The sequence below is a fragment of the Oryzias latipes genome, chromosome 15, assembly GCF_053564925.1.
Source record: "Oryzias latipes strain Hd-rR chromosome 15, Olatipes_Hd-rR_3.1".
NCBI classification, from domain to species: Eukaryota; Metazoa; Chordata; class Actinopteri; order Beloniformes; family Adrianichthyidae; genus Oryzias; species Oryzias latipes.
Genome location: NC_136251.1, coordinates 30370303 through 30389500, shown reverse-complemented (window position 1 = coordinate 30389500; position 19198 = coordinate 30370303). Strand labels below are relative to the sequence as shown.

General features: G+C 46.9%; 1 long non-coding RNA gene across 1 annotated transcript; it reads right to left on the bottom strand.

Annotated features, from left to right (window-relative positions):
- Positions 1 to 1130: 1130 nt before the first annotated feature.
- Positions 1131 to 12018, bottom strand: LOC144984072 (uncharacterized). The gene is made up of 4 exons (XR_013647705.1): positions 11696 to 12018; positions 5852 to 5982; positions 3872 to 3974; positions 1131 to 3758 (listed from the first exon to the last, which is right to left on the bottom strand). It is a non-coding gene; the product is annotated as an uncharacterized LOC144984072 (long non-coding RNA).
- Positions 12019 to 19198: the final 7180 nt, after the last annotated feature.

The window sequence follows — 19198 nt, the reverse complement described above, 5'->3', positions numbered from 1 at the left end:
CCCCCCCCCCCCCCCCCCCGACGGATCTTGGGAGTCTGATAGCTCTATCTGAAAGGGGAGGAGGGGTGAGGAAGAAGAGGGTGAGCGAAGGGTTAACCTACCCCACCCCCCCCTCCCTGATTTGCTTCCTGCCTCTCAGCAAGGGGGGGGGCGGCTTTAAAACAGCCAGACGGGCTTGTTTTGCATGCTGTAGGCCCCCCCCCCCCCCCCCCCCCCACACACACACACACACACATGGACTTGCAGCAAATCCTGCCTCTCAGGAGGCACGTCAGAGGGGATTAATGGGGGGGGGACTCTTTTCATCCCGCAGAGTGAGAGCAGGTGGGGGCGGGTGGAGGAAGAGGTGGAGATGTGTGTGCAGTGTCAGAGCAGGCTAGGGGGGGGTCATACAGTGGTGTTATTTCTCTCTGCCCCACTTCTTTCAGAGCTATGCTTAAGGGGGGTGTTAATAATGTATTTAAATTGAGGGGGGGGGGCATACTGTTGCACAGGAAGTGTTCATGGATGGAGGGGGGTTGAGGGCAAAAGAGGAACCCTCCAGTGCCACTGCTCTGAGCCATGCGGGGCCTCTACTGCTGCAGGGCCTCTCTGTCTCGGCACAAACAAACATGGCCGCCCGTGTTCATGGGAACACGCGTGTGGGACGGGGATTTCTCACAGAGGGAAGCATGAAAGGCCCGTTATGTAACCAACCGTCGGGCCTCATCTTCATTTCCCTCGCTGAGGCTTAATCTGTAATCCCCAGGTAAAGCCGTCCTCCTGAAACTGCAGCGGGAGGTGCGGCGTTATCCGGCGCCATGACTGGTGTGGCTGTGGGGGTGGGGGGTTTCCGGTTCATGTGTGAAGGGGGGGGGGGGGGGGGGCTTTCCGTGTTTCTCGTCAGCTTTTTTTCTGCTTCCTCCTACCGTCCCACGACCCGACAGCGGAATCAAACCGACTGAAGAGGCGCTGTGGTTGAGCGTGCACGCCGCGGCTGACCGTTACCTTTACAGGGTAAAGGTCAAACGGCTTCAAATCCGCTCAGGTTTTGGCTCCCTGGCACCCTTGGATGCAGGAGTGTCTCCAGAGGGGGCTGGAGGGGGGACAGGTGACCTTAGATTTGACGAAGCCACTCGACTGAACATCAATTTATTTGTTCTTATTTTATTGTAAAACAAGTTTGTTTGGTTATAAAAACAGTTTTTAATTTGACAAAATAACAAAACAAGTAAGAGCTTACTTTAAATTAACGGATGACGCGTCAGGCATTATCCACCTATACTATATTCTCCCAAATTTAAAAAGTATCACTGACGAGTAAAAAGTATCACTCAGAGTCGAGTATTCACCCAAACGACGCTAAAAATATGCTTAAAAAGCAGATTTATTGATTTTTATTGGAATAATTTTTCTTGTTTTGTGTGGAAATCGAGTCAATTCAATTCAACCGTTGTTAACCAAACCAGTTTCTACATATGGAGTAAATGCTAACTAGATTTTTTTGTATTTTTTACCCCTGAAACACTCCGTACTGTGGACTTATCCAGCACCCTGGATTTTAACGCATTTTCCACTAATTTGTGTTTTTTTACGTCGAATTTGACATCACAGATTTTCCGAAGTAAATATTTTACAAAGATGATTTTCTAATTTAATGTGTTCTGATGATGAAAACGTGGATGATTTATATTTTTAAAAAAAAGTACACAATTTTTTTTCAAACCCTAAATCCTTTAAAGCAATGCATTGTGGTCTATGTTTGCTAATCCAGGGAGCATCAATGCTCACTGTTTTTTTGCAGAGACTTCTGGGAAATTTCAAGGGAACCGGATTTTGAAGTCGTACTACAGACTACAGCTAAGTAGTGAAGGAATTCAGATATTTATGATCAATATTGCGATGACGACATAACTTGCGATAAATGAACAAATAGCAACACGTAATTTTTATTTCACTAAAACAGTTTTATTTAAATAAGGACTTAAATTATTCTCCAAATGACCTTCGTCTACATAGGAGGCCAACATCTAACATAGAAGGGCTTCATCTGATTGGTCAACAACCTGGAGGCGTCCATCCGATTGGTCAAACGCATAATTCGTTAAATACTTCAAGCTGCCATAACATTGATTTAGCACATTTAAGCTAACCATTTATTGCAATTTTTACCAACTTTTGCGATATGCCACGCTTGATTTTGCGATAACGATACCCATCATTTTTTTCCCTTCAGATTTTCTTTAAACGAAGTTTGAATTTCTTATTTAATCTGGAATCATCCACAGAAATTAAATAAAGTTTTTCGGTCTTTGATTAGTTTACTTTATTGCATAAATAATTATTTGTTTTTTGTGTTGTTTAAGGATTATTATTATATTTGTTATAATTACAACTGTTAATATTCCTAACAATATAAATAAAAGCAGGCTTTTTTTATTTTTACTTTATTAGTTTGATTATTATTCCCTTCAGCACTAGAGATAATATGGTCAAACTTCAGTCCAGTAATTATTTTTATATTTTATTATTTCTGTTGGTATTGTTTTTATCGTGAAGTAAATTATTATAGTTCCATTGTGATCGTTATCTTTAGAGTAATGGTAGTAATAGCTCCTTTATATGGTATATTTTTATCATCTAATTGATAAATTACTTCATTCTTGAATAGTTTAACCTACAAAACTCTTTTCCTGTTTTGTTTGTGACCTGAATCTAGACGTTCATTTCCTCTCTGCTGTATTTTGTGGGTCTTTTCTCTCTTTCTGTGTTGCATATTTAAAAAAGCCGCTGTGATGCTCACATGTGGAGCGTTTTAAGCTTTAAAGGCTCCTCCTCTTCCTCTTCCTCCTCCTCATCTGTGCTTAAAGTGTGATGAAACCTTTCTCCGACACTCAAACCTCCGTTTCTGTCTCGCCTGCTGCAGTATAACCCCTGCTTGAAAAAAATAAAAGTCCCTCCTGCCTCCGCGCCTTCCTGCACGATGCAACCTGGCTGCAACTCCTGCGTCTGGTTGCCTCCTCTTGGGCCGACAGCTCCGCCGCTGCTCCACCTTGTTCATCACCTGCTAGCCGCTCAGCAGAGACCAACCAAATGGCGTTGACGCCCGGCAGCTCGTGTAACCGCGGCCTTTGAAGCTTCTGGCTCTGCGTCTCATCAATTCCCCACACGAAGCTAAATCTGAACGTGAGGCGAGCACATGAGGGGGGCTGCTTATCCGTCCTACTTGTTCAACATTATTCATTCATGCCCCCCGTTTTGGTGACAGGCGTGTAGAGTCGTTTTACGCGGGTTGTTGTTTATGTAAGCGTGCTCTCCGTGCGCGTAAACAGGTAACTTTCTGACTTCACAGGAGTGACAGACTGCGGCTTTTGTCGGGAACGTGGCGTGCGAGGAGCCCGTTCATGCATTGAAGATGTCATGCCTGGCACGGAAGCTAAAAGCAGGGAGGGGAATGTGAAATCTGGATGGTTCTCCGTCAGCCTTCACGTTGGTTGAACACGAGCTGAGACGGACCAGAACCGCCGTTCTTCCAGCTCCACTCTGCAGAACGACTGCATCGTGAAATGAGCCGTAGATTCAGGACTTCTTTGTCATCCGGGACCCCGGATTTGTCCTTTCAGTCGGCACCGTCGAAACCAAGACCTTCCCTGACGCATCTGGATCGATTGTTCTGTTCTGGTCCGGTTTGCCGGTGGATGTGAACGGCAGAGCCTGCAACCGGTCAAACTGCTGCCCGGGACAGTGCTGTCCACTCCACCATGGGCTCATTTGTCAGGCTGGGGGAAGGGGGGGGGGGGGGGGCACGAGGATAGACAGGAAGTGACTAATCCACAGACTGAGGTTAGGATTGGGATTACAGACTCTGGATCCTTGCTCATCTAGACCTCACCTGACCAGATTTCAGACCTGGTTTAGTCCAGCAACCCTCCTTCAGGCCAGTCCAGGAAGTTTCTGTATTTCAGAACTGGAAAGTGTTCCTCCGGGAGGGGGTACTGTCGGGAAAAATGGCTTTGTTACAGTTTTCAGCCTGCAGAGATCTTTTTTTTTTCTAAACATGTTCTTGTGGTATTTTATCCTGATGATGGACATTTATAAAGGAAATTAATATCAAAGTTGCATTTCTGAGTATTTCTTTATTTAAAATAGTGTAAGTCAGGAGCAGACGGGAAAGAAAATCTGCTTGGAAAAGATCGCATTTCTGATGTAGAAAAGAACGCTGGGTGCTCTGCAGAAACTGTGTCCTAGAAAATGAGTTTAATAAACATATAATTGCCTTAAGAATAGATCATTTGATCACTGTAACAGTAAAATGTGTCCAACACAAGAGGCTTTCAGCTCTCATCTGTCTGGAGAATAGATCATCTGAAATCTTTTTAGAGGATTTCCAGCTATAAAAACCAACAATAGCCTCTGCTCTTTCCCCATTTCAGGTCTTTTTCTTGCAGTTTTTGATCTTTAATCTTACAGAAATGTCTTCCTAGACAACATAATGTGCTTAATTTGTCTTATTTGAGCTAAAACTCAAAATGAAATGAAATGAAAGAACGCCATCTATCTCTCATTGGAGGTCAAAATCAATTCCCGTGCTTTGGAGAGTCCGTCGGAAAGATAAAGTCTTTCCAGTTCAGTTTCACTCACATTCTGAACATGACTTGAATTTAATGGACTTTTCAGACGGTTAATTAATTCATGAATGGCTGCCGCATCAGGTCCCTGGAAGCTGCAGTGACGACGCTGACAGCTTTTCAAATTAAAAGGAGCACATGTGTGGTGGAGACTCGCCGGCTGCCAACTCGATGTGCTCCTGTAATTACAAATGCATGAAGAACAACTCCTGCGAGACGTTCCAGCACAGCCAGCCGTTCAAGGTCAATGAGAAGGGACCGCCGCAGAGCGGATAGGTCCACTTTTCACACAAGTGGAGTCTAACATGGTGCAGGAAAATCGCACTGAAGGCTATTAGTTGGAAAGGCGGTCAATGTGAGACCTCTCAAAAGCACTCCCACCGCCATTCTCACCCCCCACCCCCCCACTGCTCCTTTTTTTTCCACAGGGATGGCTTGTTGACATCCATTAGGAGGTTTCCCAGCACTGAGATGGGCCAGGAAAGAGCGCTAATGATGTAATTCCCTCCGAGAGGACATTAAAGTGTCAAAGTGCTGCAGCTGACATCATCCATTTAGCGCACATTTTCCTATAACGCGCATTTGTCTTCCTCTTTTCCTTCCTCAAACAGAGTTCGCCAACCACCTCGGTGCCTGCAGGCGCTGTGCTTAGGTGGAGAATCAAAGCACGCCTTCCCCTGCAGCCATGAGCGGCCTGCTCCTGTTTTCAACCAGCTACTGTCACATTCCACACACTCCACTTCATGTATCGCTTTATTTTTGGCTAACTGATCTAAAGGAGGAGCCTGCTGCTCTACTTTTTCTGTCCTCTTGTTTTCTCATGTATTTTTTATTTGTGCTGTTGTTTTTGTTTTTTTTGGTAGAAGCTGACTTATTTTTCAATGAAGCAGACCCGGCAGGTTTCTCCTCTCCGGCGCCGTGAGCGGGCCGGCGCAGATGTCAATAATGGATGCTGGGAGGCAGAGTGAGTAGACGTGAACTGGAAGCAGAGAAGGAGCTGCGCCTCACTCAATAATGAATCAATTGATCCCCTCCCCCCCCCCCCCCTTGCATGATGATGGATGGGGTTGCTATGGTAACAGATGCAGTGTTACCCAGAGCGTGGAGAGGAGGTTTGTTTCCCATACTGTACGCTCGCAGCCACATGACATACAGAGCCATTACGGGAACTAAAAACAATCAGAGTGTGGAACCAGCAACACAAAAACAACACTCTTTTGCTTCTTCTTTTTCTTTTTTTTTACCTTGAACACAGATGTGCAGATGTTGCAATGGCTCATCTCTCTCGCTTGGATTAATGTGTTTGCTCCTCCTTTGATGGATGTCTCAGTGCAGGATTCACATTTGGGATTCATTGTGCATTTAGCGCCGCCGTCTGAAAAAAAAAACCCAACATGTTTATCGTGCCTGCCTGCATGCATTCTGTTGCCCTGACAACGCGGCTGATGCTGGGTCCAGCTGGGACCACGTTGCCAAGTAACAGCTGAGTTATGAGTGGAGGAGATGGGTGTGGGTGGAGGACGCGTAGAGGATGTGAGGACTTCTGCAGCAGCTAACAAAGAGAGAAAAGCGTCTCTCAGGGTTACATCCAGCTTTTACATTCAGATTGTGTGCTTTCTGGACTCTATGCTGAAGCCTTTGGGTGCATCCCAAAGCGGTTTAGTCTCTGAAAAGGCAAAACATGAACCTGAAACCTAAACGCTAAAAATCCGTGCGATTACAATGACAATTTTCAATTGTAAAATAAGCAGAATTTATACAAACATTTTAAAAAAATGTACAGAAGCTGCAACACTTCTACTTCCAGATTGAAGCTGGTTCAAAAACCGAAGTGACTAGAGACAGGTCAGTTCACATAATGCCCACTAGGTGGCACAAGCGAGTCAGAATCGCTTCAATGTAAATTGAAGAGAAATTAATATATTTACAGATGATTTTTTAACTCAGAACTTGCAAGACACTATTCACAAACATACACATAATATGTAAACATATATACAATATACACATCCACAAATACATATGTATTTACTAATACAAAGTTTATTTCACTGGTATCGAGTAATATTTGACATTTTAACAGTAACCTTGATCTTTTTATCCAAACATTTCACAATTTTTGTTCCAAAAACAGGACATTTCCACTTTACATCTGTTCTTGCTCTGCACGATGCATAAAAATACTTCTCAAATTAAAATGTCCCTCTATTCTTTAAAAGACAAAATGACTGCACTCTCAAGGGCAAACTATTTTAAAAATGAAAATTTCCAACATTTTTAAACATCCACAAATTTTAATGAATTATTTTTTTTAAAACAGCACATTTCACAAAACCCACCTTTATTTATTACTCTAATTGCTCTTTTGAAAGAATTAAATTCAATAGTTAAAACTGGGGGCTTGATTCAAACACTTTTAGGCTTAAAAAAACAAAGAAATAGTCTTCAATCGGTCAGAAAAAAGCAGCGAGTGACGAGAATTTCTCGCTGAGCTGTGATCAAAATTGTAAAAGAGTCCAACATTTTCCAGGTAAGCTTACCGACAACCTTGAAAAGGTCAAAGCAGGTGTAGAATGTGGGAGGAAAGATGGATGAATGGAAAAATGATCCGTTCCATTCATTTCATCAAAGGCTGTTCATGAGATAACCCGGTAAAGTCATCCAAGCCTTTTGCAACTTGCAAACATATTTTACTATTTTTGCCACATCAGATTTGGCTTCTGACTCAAACGCTTTTGTTTTTTATGTTCTCTCTCTTTTTTTTTTTTTTTAATGCTGCCGGGTTGAGCAGCCTGGTTTGTTACCATGGAGACGCTCCTGGCAGTGCCTCTCATCTTCATTCAGGCCAGACACCAATAAAGCACGCTCCTCTCGGAGTCACCGCCGAAATCGCAGCAGCGCTCGTCCTCTTTGTTGGAATATTTACATGCTCTGCTACTTCCGGACAATAAAGCCTCAGAAATCCTGTGCCGGAGTGAAGGGAAATGGCTGCAGAGCAACAGAAAAACAAAACAAAACAGCCATTCAAGCCCTTTGGAAGGCTTTCCTGGCTGCCCCGTCCCAATATGCTTAATGAATTTTCCACATTTGAGCTCTCAGCTGACCCACTCAGTCCTGGGGAAACAGGAAATCAGGATTTACAGGTGAAAAAAAAAAGACAAAGAGGAAAAACCAAAACAATGGAGCCATGGCGGTTTATATAATCCCGCTTGCTTGTGGCGATTGTGCAACGCGGCGCAGTTGTCTGAGCTCACTGCCTCTGGAGGCTCAGCCATGTGCCTTGATGCAGCAGTTATGGGCACATGCCCTACTTTCATAAATCAGGCGGAAAAAACGGAAACAGCATGATGATGGGGGGTGCCGAAAGAGCAAGAAAGGGAGGGAGGAAGGGATGAGGCTGGAGGTGGGGGTGGAGTGTCTGAACAAGGCTCATATTGAGGTTTCAAACACAGCTGCAAGCGTCAGCTGACTGGCTGGCCCAGAAGCTGCTCCAAGCTCTGCCTCTTGCCTTTATCAGCTTACACTGCGACCTTTCTCTACTGAAATAGACCCCCTCCCTCCCAGTGACTGGCTTTTGACCCCCCCCCCACAGACACACATAAGCATTCAGATGAGTTGGACTCTGCAGAGGCGTTTCGGTATCTGCTCGCCTCCAGAAACTCTTTTTAGCCCCTCAGCACTTCGTGCCGCCATCCGCACGCCGGGCCCTGCAGGGTGGAGACGCCTTGGTTCAGCAGAACGGCGCAATACTCTGGTGTCGGGTTTCTGCAAACACGGGCGACAGAAATGAGGGAAATGGACGCCACGCTGGAGCTGACATCTCCGCTTTGGGCACAGCAACAGTTCAAGGGGAGTTTGGAGCAGCAGCTGTTCACGGGAGTCCGTCCCTCAGGGGGCGGTAATCAGCAGAGTTAGCTGTCAATCAAAGGGCCTGCAGGCCTCATGGGATTTTTCCCAGAAAGATCCCTCTTCTGCGCTAACACGCAGCATGCCTCCCCCCTCGATGACGCTCCCAGAGCGTTACTGGACAGTGTTTCTATGGGAGCTGTCCGCCCACGCACACACAGCCATGCCTCTTCCCTGATGTTTGCAGGAAACACTCCTTCTCTGGAGATGTGGCTCGCGGCGGCTCATGCACTCATAAATCCTCTGCTCTTTTCTGGGAAATGAGGCCTTGAAAGATACAAGCATACACTCACTGTGAGGGTGGGGGGAGGGACAAAACACAGCCTGAAGAGTATATTTGTCACATTTCTGACACTGAAAATACCCTGCCGAAGGCGAGCAAGGAGCTGCAGCTCTGCAGGAACTCGGCGGTTTCTAAGCAGACACATTCAGAACATCACAGGCAGTAAATCGCAGCTGTTTTGCACTCAGGACCGCAGCATTCATACACGTGTTGTTGTCTGCACACTAACGCCACCACAGGTGATGTGAAAAATTCAAAAAATCTATTCAGAGGGTGGATTGAGGTCACAGGGAATATCAGAGTGACTCATGAGTGCGGGGTGAGAGTCCGATGTTCCTGATTTAGAAACCCTTGAGAGAGACGCAGCGGCGAGGAGAGGCGGCAGCTTGAAGTGGACCTTAATGTTCCAAATGGAAAATACAAAATCGAGATGAATCTAAAAATGAGTTTCTGACAGCGGGGAAGATTGCTGACAGTCCATCAACCTTCCTCAAGAGCCTCATTGTCGACTGATTTCGGAAGCACAGACCAGCTATTGAAGGAAGAAGCTCATTAGCATATCTCAAGGCTCAGGCGTGACTCTGCAAATAGAGGAACGCATTAGATCGCACACGACATGCTTCAATAGTTCATCTGATATGACGGACATTTGCCTCTTCAGGACACTTTCAGAGTCTACATTTTACCAGTGTGTGGATGCTGTCACACAGTAATGCTACGTACACCAGGCATGTTTGGCCCATGGTGCTCACACTGGACAAGCAGGGAGGGGCTTCTTTTAAAGGTCCGGCACCTACAGTTAGAAGAAGCTTGGTGAGAAATGTCGAAGCGGGGCAAATCTTGTGATTTGGGCACGAAGCGGTTAGGAATGGTTATTGCTAGCATCCTTGCACTAGTGGATATGGATTACCATCTTTATTTGAAAAACAAACACAAGACGTCGTCAGGCCTCTCGCTATGTCTGGGTTCACCAGATAAACCAATCACAGTCTCTGATTGGTCAAAGTTCGACCTGGTTCGACATGCAGTCAAAGGCCACACGTTTTGTACGTAGAACCCAAAAACTGTAGTTATGCGTGAACATAAGGAATATCAACGCATGTTTACTTTTCAGTGAAAGTGGCCGCTTGAACGTGCGTTGCTAATGAAGCTTTAGCTAATTCTGCTCTTAAGAGTGGAAAAGCTGTCAGTGAGCAAAAAATGGGCAAACTTGGTGACCCACATGAAAGGGTCGTAGACCGCTCAGTGAAGCCGCAGAGAGAAAATCTTCATTGACATTTATTACGGGCATGCTGCAGGCGGCAGGTCATAGCGAACACTTGTGCAACACATAAGGGTAAGTAGATTGCCATTGCGTGGAGCCTGAATGTTAAAAATGAGGAAATTAGACACTCAGATTGTAGTGTGTGGACATCCTACGGGCTTCCTTACCTCTTGTGCTATCTTAGATGACCCCCCCCCCTTCCATTGACGTGTTCTCCCTACCATGACAAAGGTGGATAAAGGTGGAAAGATTTCATGTAATCCATGGACACCAGTGAAGATCACAAATCATTGAAGAAAAAAGGTTCAGAGCACTGTCTAGTGGGTCTAGATGACCCAACTCCCAATGGTAAAGTGCCTAGGATAGCACAAGGGATACATCCAAGTACCGGTCAGTCAGGAACAGTACTTTCACCTTTATAACAACTAGAGTGTTGCGTGAGGACGCCACACAGCATCACCCGTACATCACAAGTGTGTGCAACTTCCATTTGCCTAATGCCCTGTTTATGTTTATGCTGCAAAGCATTCTTGTTTTCTGTTGCAATTGTGTGGTTCAGTTCATTCTAAGGTTGTCCAGTTTCACTTGTAACTGGCCATAACAAACGTCTGAGGTGGCATTTGTACTTTTTGAGCTTCGTGCGATTGTCCCTAACACCCAGAGGACTCTGACATAGTCATTTGGAATATATATATATATATATATATATATATATATATATATATATATATATATATATATATACAAACCACCCTTGAAGCCAATGGCAAGCCACTTGCACAGGTTTCCATCAAATGTGGGATATACCAAGGTGACGCTCTGTCCCCACTGCATAGGTCTGAACCTCCTCAGCCAAATAATCAACAAGACTGGCTATGGATACCGACTCAGCAATGGGTTCACCTCCTCTACATGGATGACATCAAGCTATATGCTAAGAGCAAGCGTGACACTGACTCCCTGATCCACACCACCAGGATCTACAGTACTGACATTGGGATGTCATTCGGGCTCGAGAAATGCAGCCGGATGGTGAGAGGCAAGGTCGTCCACACAGGAAGCATCTCACTCCCAGAAGGACCATGAGCAGACATCGAGGACATTGGAATTCTGCAAATGGCAAATGGCAACCTGGAGCAGGCAGCAAGGAAAGCTGCTCCTGCTAAATACCTCTAACGAGTAAGGCAAGTCCTGAGAAGCCAGCTCAATGGCAAAAATAAGACCCGGGCACAAACATCTACGCACTGCCAGTTATTAGATACTACTCTTTCCGTCAGGGTGTGGACACCTCCAAACAAAAGGCTAACCGTTAAAAACCGACACAACTTTCTGTGTCAAGTTTTCTCCACTAATAACTCAAAATAAGTACAGGTTAAATGGCGCGATATGAAGACAATTGTACTAAAGGCGTGAGATTCCAGTCCCGGATGATGTCAACAGCTTGTGTCACCTTTCGCAGTGTTGTGTCCCTTCCGATGGCCTTGCGACTCGAGCGATTGTAAAGCTCTATGAAGTATAAAGTGGGCGTAACGAATACTTCATGGAACACTTAACACATGCACAGCAATGGTACATTCCATTTTCATGACGTCCTTGAGACGGCCCTACGAGCCTCAAGGAAACTACAATACACACCTGCGTTCCTGTTGTGATGCGGCTGCTCCTCTCTACGACCCTCCGGACCTGGGTGTGTGTGACTGAGAGATGAGGAGTTGGTCCATGGAGCTTTTCATCAGAGTTTCTTACCTGCCCCTCTTCAAACTAGACCAAGGAAGTCAGTGGTGACTGCATGAAATAGGGGTCTTTTCATTATTCAGGAAAGCTCAGAATAACACAAAAAACACAAAAGTGTCACAATCTTGTATTTGCAGGAAGGATATCTGCAGCAGAACTGCTTCCAGAACATCTCTGCCCATTTCCTTCAGCCTCTGCCTCTCTGGCATTTGCATGCATGAGTAAAACCCTGCTGCAGTGCAGCGCGAGCCTCTGCATCGCTGCTGCGGCTGAACAAAAGGAATGCGTGCACGTGTGCGTGCGTGCGTGCTGACTTTGTGTTCATTCCTCAGAAAATTGATCTAGCTGCTCACTAGACTGGATGGAAAAGGGCCTGGGGCAAGAGGTGCACACTGCATCAGCAGATGGGGGAGCCCACTGTGTTTGCCGGCATTCCTCCTGACTGAGCATGCTCAGACCCCCCCCCCCATCCCTCCCAGGGCCTGTATGAACCAGGCAGTCGGAGGTGGCGATGGAGCTTTTCTCTCTTTTTTTCCATCTGACCTTCACAGCCAGGCAATGGGGACAGTAGGCTGCCAGGAGGGGAAGGGAGGAGGGCTGTTTTTCTGTCACTCATTATTTCCACCCTCTGCTTTTGCCCCGTCAGAAATTCTGTAACACTAGATAAGGCACGATCCGTCAAAACCAGGACGCTGGATTGAGGAAAGTGTCAGAAAAAACTTGCACAAAAAAAAAGGGAACAATCTTTTCAACATCCTTCCTTCATGCTTCACTTACATGATCTATGAGCTGTGCAACCGCATAAGAAAACGGCGACAGATTCAGGAGTGAATAGAAGTGAAATTATGGCGATCTAAATCTGTGTGTCAGAGCTAAAGCAGCTGCTGTGTAAACACATGAGGAGACAAAAGGTTGCACCACAGAGTGAAGCTCCTACTGTATGATTAGCATCGCTTTGTGGCTTCCTGCCCCACTGTCAGCGATGCAAACAGGCCATATTTGACACATCATCATCTCTGCTGACGCTGCAGAGACTGAATCACAGCCTGCATTCCTGCCTGACTCACATGGGACTCTGCAAACAAAAGGATTCATTTCTTTTTTTTTCTCATCAAGCCTTCACTCATTCCGTTTTGCCACCACAGCTCGTTCTGCCCCCTGCACAACTCGCTGCTTCCTGTTTGCTTCCTCCTCGCAGCTATTTACCACCCTTTGAAAAAGCAAGACTGAAGGCGAGATGGTGCGTGCTGCTGAGTAAGCAGACACGTAAAGCTCCAGTCAGCTGACCTACATCCCACCCTCCGAGAGGCTCCTCGACCTGCAGGTGTGTGTTTCTGCCTGCAGGTGATCTTGTGGCCTTTGTGGATCTGACATTCTTTCGAGGCAACTGACAGATGGAATGTGCTGGCCTGAAGATAAAAAAAATCAGCACGAGGCAGTTGAGTGTAATGTGTGGATGAGGTCACGGTCCGCCAACACGGCACATTGTGACACCGGAGGGGGTTTTGTCCTGGATTCTCCCCTAGCGATTGCAGGCTCGGGCTGCAGTTGGAGGTGATTAAAACTGTCACTGACGTCTGTCATTACGCAGTGGAGGAAAGGCCGCATTTAAAGGAGCCGACCGTGTCCAGCTTTCTCCTGGGAGCTTGCAGTGGACTATAAATCCTTTAGACAGGGAGAAAATATAATCAGGGCTTTGCGGGGCCACTTGAGTTCACTGCATTACGTGAGTACTAATGCCTAATTCAGGCCTGGCTGTGGAAAACACGCTTGACGTTCAGTGTTTACACCCCTCAATGAAAGCTGCTAGTCAGACAGTCTGATAGCTCGGCCTGGAATTAGATTCAGGAAGTCATGAGATTTCCAGGTGGCTTGGCTTTCCTCGAACTGTTAAGCAGGGATTTTTCCCAGCATTGCCAACAAGCCTTAGATTAACCCCCCCCCCCCCATGAAAAAAACTGTACCGGTCAGTTTCCTGCACCGACATAAATCACAGAGACAAAAACAGGATTGTGGGTTTTTTCTTTTTGAGGGGGGCAAAAATAGGTGAGAAGGGGGGCAGAAAGCCCTGCTGTGGCATAATTTGGTGCACAGAAAAGCATGAATAATGAATCTGTGCTGAACTCCCGCTGAACCCCTCTGCACCAGCACCCAGCCAGAGATCTGCACCACATGACATCCAGCACACCCGCCTGCACCCCGTGACCCCTGCAGAGCCCTAAACGCACCACGCAGCCCTGGGCTGCAGCGCGGTGAATCATTGCGCCACAATGCAGCTGGCTGCGGCGCCGGCTGAGGCAGCAGGAGTGGAAAGATAAACAGAAACCGGCGTGGCAGCAGTTAAAACTCCCGCCTTTTGGCGGCTGAAGTGTGTGAGAGCAGATCAATGTTTAACCCTTGTGTCAACAACGCACATGTGTCACAACGGCATTCCTGTGAGGCACTGGTCCTGTGGATGAGCGGCTCAACAATGGGCCTCTAACTGCCTGCATGCATAGTTTGGCTGCAGCTTTGTCTCGGTGCGGAGTGACGGGTTCATGTTCCTGCACGTAGAGCGGAGAGGCGATGTGCTGAATGGGTGGATGAACCAGTTCAGACAGCGGCAGCGGCACCCGGTTCGCCCAGCGTGAGCCGCTTCAGCCTGTGAATGAATAACTTGGCAGGGATCATGTGAAAAGAACAAGAGATCTTTTATTTCCAGTTACACTGAGGGTGAACTTTACTCATTTTCTCGTTGGGCAACCTCTTTTTTGATTGGAGTGATGAGGTCACGAGGCAGGAAGAGCGACCCGCGCTCTCCTAGGTTGTTTTTTTCGATGATTCGTCATGTGAAAATAGAAGTGCAGGGAAAGGGGGACGGCATTGTCCTTCAGCGTGTTCACTCTGGGCGTTGCTGCAAGACCTGCCAGTTGGTTGGAGAACGTTTCCTCTCCAAGGCCGTCTGGCTGCGCCCCTCCCATTGTGTTGCAACGTTGTGCACGGCGAACTTTACCCCTGTTTGTCGAGCAAATGATTTGCATCGAGCGAGATCCAGTTACACGTCTGCTGAATGTTGATACCAATCCTTTCCATGTAAACCGAAATCGCCCCCCCTCCGCTGCCGCCAGGCCGGGTTGCTTTGTGTCCGTGCTGCAGTCATTGCAAATCTGCACAAAACAAATACCCACAGGTTGCTATCCCCTTATCTGGATCCTTCAAGGGCGCTGAACTTTCCCAAGGAGCTTTCCCTCGCTCCGTCCCTTGAGAATTCACGGTTGCGTCAAGGCTGCAGCAATCTGCTTCCCACACTTCTGCTGCAGCTGAGCCTGTTGTGGTGACTAAACCATCTACAATGTGCCTGTTAGGAACAATGATTGTAATGTCTGACAACCTCCGTGTTGCAAAACCTGTTTGTCATTGAGGTTCACGCTGTACGCTCTTGAACATGAGCGGCTGCTGTGGGTTCATCCAGAAAAAAAAAGCCTACAGAAATACGTCGAGATGCAAAGTTAGGAGCAGCTGTTCAAACAAAAACTTCAGATGGGAAAACAGGATGTCGTCCTCCTGAGAGTCAGGATGAGTTCACACGTGCTCGACCTTCCCATCGGAGCTGGGTTTTCTTTCTTCGTGGAGAGCTGATTTCAGAGACGGCGCTTTGAAGTGGGACGCGGAGATGGCGCCCTCCTCCCGGCCTTCCACGTGACAACCCGCCTTTCCCAGCAGCCCATGAACCAGGCCTGCAAAACCAAAGGCGGATGAGGAACACCACGAGGACTTGCACTTTGATGGAAGGGTGCGTGGGGGAGTTTTTTGGTACAAAAATTGACAATCAAGGACGAGGGCATCGGCGCAGTCTGTGCTGGGAACTTGACACGATTGCCAAGCTCCACTGAAACCAAAATGTTTCCAAGTCAGCAGAGCAGAGATGTAGCCGCAGCATCTGTTATGGATGCACGGCAGCCGCTTTGACCCTCAGTGCCAAACGATTCACAGCTTTCCTCCGAACAGCACAGGGTCAAAGTTTTCCAATGAGGTCACTGTCTTTGTTTTCCCTTTCACTCAAAATCGTATTTGCATGCTGTAAAACCCCAAACGCAGTCGGTTTCACTTTCAGAGCGACTGGAAACAACCGGCTCTGATCCTCCAATGGAAACACTGCTATGAATCAACTGCCTCTAATGTGAGAACCACTGACTGTATCAGAGGACCGTGCAGCGTCACCCGTAGAAAAGGGTTTACTTCCTGCTCCAACCAAATGAAGTCAGTTCAGTCGCCAGTGATTGGTTCGAGTCAATCTGGCAACCATTCTTGTCAATCAAGCTTGTTGGAAGGCCACACCCCTAACACTTGAAAGCGGGCTACAAGAAATCTGTCAATCAAACGTTTGGAATATTAAGGGGAGGGGTCACTCAGTCTAGTTCTCTTATACAGTCAATGGTAAGGACTGAACATGGTGCTGTCATTACTAGCAATACTAATAATAATAGTATTGAAAATATGCCAATGATTCTCATGCTTTTGTCTTGCTTTCACACACGGCGCTCTCAGAAGCGAACGCCGAAACTGAATGAGCGGCAACATTTTTGCTACGTTAAACTCGGTGGATTGGCTGGACTCGCCAGTTTTCTTGTTCTCGCTGGTTTTCATCCTCTTGGTTTGCCGATATCGCCCACAAATGAGGCATCATTTGAAGAGAACTCGATTGAGTGACTCCTCCCCCGTGGCGTTCCAAACAGGAAGTAAGGTTTCAAGAAACCAAAATCCCATAAACTTCTACAGAATAACAGGTTATAAGCTGACCAATCAGATGCCTCAATCAACATTCAAAACGTTCAACAGTTTTTATACAGATTTGAAGTGGTAGGGGTGTGGCCTTCCAATGAACTGATACCTGATTGGCGAGACTAGAAATGATAGAAACGTTGACTCAGACCGACTTGGACTAATAACCGCTAACTGATGATTTCTGGTTCCAACATGGCGGCGTCCGTATTGCCAAAAAGGTTGACTAAATTGACATCATTTGGACGTAAACCCTTTTCTATGAGTGACGTCACACAGTCAAAGGTGGGATCATTCCAGACGGTTTCTGCCGTCTTTGGTCCACTTTGGAGAGCGCCGTGTGTGAAAGCAAACCAAACCAGATGAAAGTGTGACATCATCAGCATCCTACGCCTGTTTGAGCCGAGTCTGTGGGACTGCACTGGGTTCCAGCATGGTGGTGAGATAGTTTCATTGTAGCTCCCGGGATGAAGTTACATAACCTTCTGAAGGCTTCTTCTTGTTCCTCAGATGCTCCAAAACCCCAGCATTCATTCCTCTGTGAGCGAAAAAAGGGAGGCGTAGAGTGTCGCTGCATCTTTAATGATTCACGAGCGAGCCGCAGAAAGTGCTGCAGCGCTGCTGCAGGAGCGGCTACAGGCGGCGGTGCAGCTGGAAAGCATGAATGTGTGAGGCTGTGCAGCAGAAAGGCATCTGGAGCACTTTCTCTAGTAGAGTCCCAGAGTCAGCACTTTGAAGGCTGCGACTCGGGGCTCCGGGCCCCCCGTAAGGGCCCGTCATTAAGAGAGTGGCGATAACGCAGCTGCTGCACTGGAGCATGCTCTCTGCACCGCAGCTTGTTTACATCAACGTCTGGCTGGGTCTGAAAATACTCGGGGGTTTCCGCTGGACGGGAAGTGATGTCATCAGTGAACTTTACGTGCAGGCTCACTAAAGCGAAGCATTACAGAAGCCAACCTCACCTCTTTCTGTTCCTGGTTGCCAAACTGAGTTTGCACAACATGCCACTGAAACTACCCCCCCGGTTAAAAATGGAAGTGAAAACAATGCTGCTCATTTACATGTTTCTGCTGGGTTTTTTTTACCTCCTCCTCCTCACCCCCGCCCCTCCTTTAAGCATTTCACTAAGTCATCTGATGAGGCGGTCAGATGGAGAGGATACGCTTCCTTTTTTTTTTTTTTTTTTCCTGTTGTTATTGTTGTTCTAAATGAACACATGTGGCACATCTGGGTCTGAAGCGGCTCCCTGCTTTCATCTTCCATTCTCTGCAGCCATGGCAACAGCAGCATGCTTGGCTGAAAGCTTTTGAAGGCGCAGGGAAAAAAATAGACAGAGCCTCGGGAGGGAGTTAAGAAGGTGGAGGAGGGGGGGGGGTGCTCTCAGTAGTTGGCCTACATCCAGAGTAATCATGCCATGGAGCTGAAATGAGGCCTTTGGCAGCACACCAGGTTTCTGAGAACAAAGATGTGAGCTTCTAATGTTGGCGGTGGGGCCTGCTTGGCATCCTCTGCTATTTCCCAGCAGCCCTTGGCTTGGCCGACTGCCAGCCCCCCCTCCCCCCCCTCCCCTCCATCCCCCCCTTCCTCCCCTCCCTGGCCTGCAAAGAGGATCTGAATCAAGACTTGTTTTTCACTCGCCTCTTTGCTCTGGCCCAATGACATCACCTCTGCAGCCGCCGGCCCCCAGATTCCAGCCGCCTGGCACATTATTCCACCCTCCATTTTATTTGAATTCCACCATTTCGTACCTTTTTGTTGGAGCCGACTCCCTTAAATTGTCACATGTTCTTTGTTTTAATGTGGAAATGTTGCCGGAGGAAACGAGAGCGAATGGTTCCTGAGCTCCCTAAATGTAAATCAGAGCTCTAATCCTCACGCTGCAAAAGAGAGAGGCTAAAAATAGCTGGGCAAAAAGGATATATATGATGGTCGGGGTGCTGTGATTATCTCCATGGTTACCTCTACCATGAAGGAAACATTGACGGAGCAGCCGCAGCACCTCCTACACTTAATGCATCTTTCCCCTTCGGTGCACAGTTTTTGATAAATAACATAAAAAAAGGTGGATGAATGTTGAATTATTCCAACTTTTGTTGTAGATTGTAAACATTTTCCCACAAATAGTCATTTCAATTAAAGGGGGGTTTGTATGATTTTGTAGACTAAAAACAAAATAAAACGCTATTTGTTTTTTAAGGAAATTGAATCCACTGATTGGATTTTACCCTTTCCTAGTAGCTGAACTTTTCTCTCTGTCCTGTTCTAACCTCCCTCGCCGTGGGGGCAGAAAGAGGCTGAGGCGCACTTCAGTCATTCCAAAAAAGGTTATCTTAAATTGATTTCGGCGAGAAGACGGAGGAAACGTCCAAAGCTGAGCTCTGTTTAGCAGACGGCTTCACAGAGAATTCCTAATGTTTTCGCTTCCGTCAATAAAATATGTACATTCTAAAACCTGAACAGGCTCAGAGAGCGATGAAGCAAAAGCGCAATGCTGTCGCAGGCTGGGTTTTCCCCTGGACTTCACCCTCCACACCGCCTTTATTTAGCTTCAAATGAAAAAGTTCAAACGGTGCAGCTGCTCGCTCTGCTCTGGGACTGGAATGAAGCGGCCATGAGGCAGGTCGTTTATATATACGCCATGTT